Raw genomic sequence first — 4,021 nt, 5'->3', positions numbered from 1 at the left:
TGGAGTACAGTGTATGGATATCAGTTTTTAAAAGACTTAGTTAAATGTCTCTCTCTATCTGTCAAATAAATGAATAAAATCTTTTTTAAAAAAAAGGATGAATTCTTTCTTTACTAAATTATGTCTTTCTACTAAAATATATTACTTTTTAGGTAGTATATTATTTTGAAAATGGTATTGCCCTAATAATTCAATTTTCATCCTATTTAGTTTTTTGCATTGGTAAAATGAAGTCCATTTTCCTGATAGAAGAAAGGTAAAAACATAGAATTTACTTTTCTACTATTGAAATAGTTGTCATTTCTACAAAAAAAAAAAAATGCGTAGTAAGACAAATCTTACACTCATCTACCTCTAGTAAATATCTATGTCCAAGGTGTGTCTGTAACTTTTTAAAGAAAAAAGAAAGAAAAGGACAGTAATGAATATGTATTTCATAAATGACATGTCCTGACATATAGACATAGATTATGAAGGAAATAGGTCAATAAATATATATTCCATAAAATACAGTAAAAATTCTAGGTGTTTTGGTGGGAGGGATACCTAGTCATTTGATGTCATATGTTGTTTTAGTCAAACTAGAGTTAGAACAATTCTCAAAAATCTAAGATTTTGGAAACCAGCTATACATATGTAAATTTTCTTAACTATCCTTTCTGAAATATCAGAAGAATAAAATTTGGTGGATCAGAGTAGGAACTCTAACAATAGTTCATTTATTTGTCGGGGCTTTTTTTCTATAAGATGAGAAAAAGGTTCCCAAAAGAAGTACATTTTCTACTTAAACATGGTCTCTTTAAATGTTAAAATGAGGGCACCTGGGTGGCTCAGATGGTTAAGCGTCTGCCTTCGGCTCAGGTCATGATCTCAGGGTCCTGGGATCGAGTCCCGCATCAGGCTCCCTGCTCCTTGGGAGCCTGCTTCTCCCTCTGCCTCTCTCTCTCTCTCTCTCTCTCTCTGTCTGTCATGAATAAATAAATAAAATCTTTAAAAAAATGTCAAAATGAAATTAGGCTTCTGGACAGAATGAACTAGCACTGGATTTGCATTGCAATCGTAGGCTTCTACAAAAATAGATTAAGTAAATGAGTGAACAGTTGTATACATTGGTCAATGCGAGGCACAGGGCAGTTATCTCTGAGAGAACTGGGGAACAAATATGGTTTTCCTTCTTTCAAAGAGAGAACCCAAGCTGAGCGGGGTGCTCACATTAAATTGAGAAGACAGAGTTGAGAACTTGGGGAACCTACAGAAGCTGCAGCTTCTAGGTAGAGTACTAGAAAGGAGGAAGCCACATCAAGAAAAAACTCTCAATATTGAATCCCTTGGGTCTTGAGATGCTAAAGTACATATGGGTTGGTTGAGACTCCACAAGACTAGGCAAAGAACACGTAGTTATAAAAGGAACAATTTCTGGAGCTCATCAAGACCTGGAAGATATTTGAATTCTGATCAGAGAGAATCCAGAGACTGACAGAATGCAAGGTTTGTTTAATATTCAAAAAGTAATCAACAGATTTCTTATATTAACAGAATAAAGGAGAAAAATCATGATTATGTCAATAGATACAGGACAAGCATTTCATCAGAATTCGACACCCACTCATAAGCAACTTCTTCAACCTGATGAAAAACATCTACAAAAAACATACAGCTAATATCATACTTAATGATAAAAGTAAAAATGTTTTTCTTCTAAGACCAGAAACAAGATGAAATATTCATTCTAACAACTTCTATTCAACATTGTACTAAAAGTTCTAAGAAAAAGGTACTGAGTTGTTTTAGTCAAACTAGGGTATGGGTAGGGAAAGGAAATAAGATCTATACAGATTGGTAAGGAACAAGCATATTTGCAGTTATTTACATAGAATATCACAAGGAAACTCAAATAGAGCTACAAGAGCTAATGAGTGAATTTAGCTGTATATCTATAAAACAGCAACAAACAATTGGAAAATAGGGGGCCTGGGTGGCTCCGTCGGTTAAGCATCTGCCTTTGGCTCAGGTCATGATTCCAGGGTCCTGGGATGGAGCCCCGCATTGAGCTCCCTGCTCACCGGGGAGCCTGCTTCTCCTGCTCCCTCTGCTGCCCATCCCCCGCTTGTGCTCTCTCGCTCTCTCTGTCAAATAAATAAATAAAATCTTAAAAAAAAATTGGAAAACAGTTTTATAAAAATGCCAATTATAATAGCATCAAAAAAGTAAAAAAAGTAGGAACTTGTTTAACAAAATATATTAAGATAAAACACTGAAAATTATAAAGCATTGCTGAGAGACTAAATACCTAAACAAATTCAGAGATATTCTATTTTATGAATTGAAATTTTTAATATTAAAATGTCAAATATCTCCAAACTGACCTATACATTTAATGCAATTTTAATGAAAATCCTAGTAGTTTTATTTTCTTGTAGAAATTAATAAGCTGGTCTTATGGTTTATGTGGAAATACAAAGTACCTAGGATGGCTAAAATGGAGGAACAAGGTAGGAAGATATTTGCCTAATTTCCAAACTTACTGTAAAGCTACAGTAATCAGGACTGCATACTGGCACAAGGATATACATGCAGAGATCAGTGAAACAGAGTCCAGAAATAGACCCATGTAAATATGCTTAATTCCTTTTTTACAAACACAGCAAGGTAATTTAATGGAGGAAAATAGTCTTTTCATCAGGTAGTGCTGGCAAAATTAGCAATCTGTAAGAAAAAATAAAAAGTCTTGACTCTTAACAGACACAAAATCTTGAAATGGTTCATATACCTACATACAATATTAAATCTTTAAAATATATTGAAAAACAATATAAGAGAAAATCTTCATGGCTTTGGAGTAGACAGATTTTTAGGCATGATAAAAAGAAAATAAAAGTTCAAGAAAGACGAAATTGATGAATTAAACTTAATCACAAAAAGTGCCTTTCTTCTTTAAGGACAGTTTTATAAAAATGAAAAGGCAATTCTTAGACTTAGATAAAATATTCAACTAAATATACCTGAGAAAAGACTTATAGCCAGGGTATATTAAGTCCTTCTACAACTCAGTCTCAATTTAAAAACCAAATTACAAATGTGCAAAATGTTTGAAAAAATTACAAAGATGATGTACAACTGACCAATAAGCAAATTAGGGTATGCTCAATATAATCAGTCATTAAGGAAATGCAAATTAAAACTACAACTAGATATAAACCTATTATAATAGCTAAATTTAATTAATGGGCAATACTAAGATTTGGCCAGGATGTGGATGGATCAGCTAAAACTTTCATACATCACCAGTGTGAATGTAAAATGCTATTTTGTAAAGCAAGTTATTTTGTAAAGTTAAATATACATTTAAGTATGATCCAGCAATATCATGTCTTGGTATTTAGCCAAGAGAAATGAAAGCATAAAAATAAATAAATAAATAAATAAATAAATAAATAAATAAATAAATAAGAAATGAAAGCATATATTGACAGACAGACTTCTATATGAATATTCAAAGCAGCTTTATTCATAATAGTCTCAAATTGGAAACAACCTAAACACACATCAATAGGTGATTATATAGACAAATAACGGTACCTCCATTCAATAGAATACTACTCAGAAAGAGATAACCTTTATAAGAATAAATCTGAAATTATCAAGCAAGCAAACTAATACATAGTGACAGAAAACAGATAATTGCCTGAAGTTGTTTGACTACAAAGGGACACAAGGTAATTTGGGGGATAATGGAAATATTTATGTCTTGATAACAATGATGGTTACTTGAGGATATACTTCTATCAGAGCTCACCAAAGTTTGTACAAAAAAATATATTTTATATAAAGTATAACTCAAGTTGATTTTAAAAGTTAATAGAAAAAGGGGGTGCCAGGGTGGCTCACTCAGTTAAGCATCTGACTTCCACTCAGGTCATGATCTCAGGGTCCTGGTTTAGGAGCCCCACCTCTGTGCTCAGCTGGAGTCTACCTGTCCCTCTCCCTCTCCCTTTGCTCATCTCTCTGCCCCCACCCCCAC

Source organism: Mirounga leonina, unplaced genomic scaffold, assembly GCF_011800145.1.
Source record: "Mirounga leonina isolate KUSES-001 unplaced genomic scaffold, KU_Mleo_1.0 Mir_126, whole genome shotgun sequence".
In the NCBI taxonomy this organism is placed as follows: Eukaryota; Metazoa; Chordata; class Mammalia; order Carnivora; family Phocidae; genus Mirounga; species Mirounga leonina.
This window is presented reverse-complemented; position numbering follows the sequence as displayed.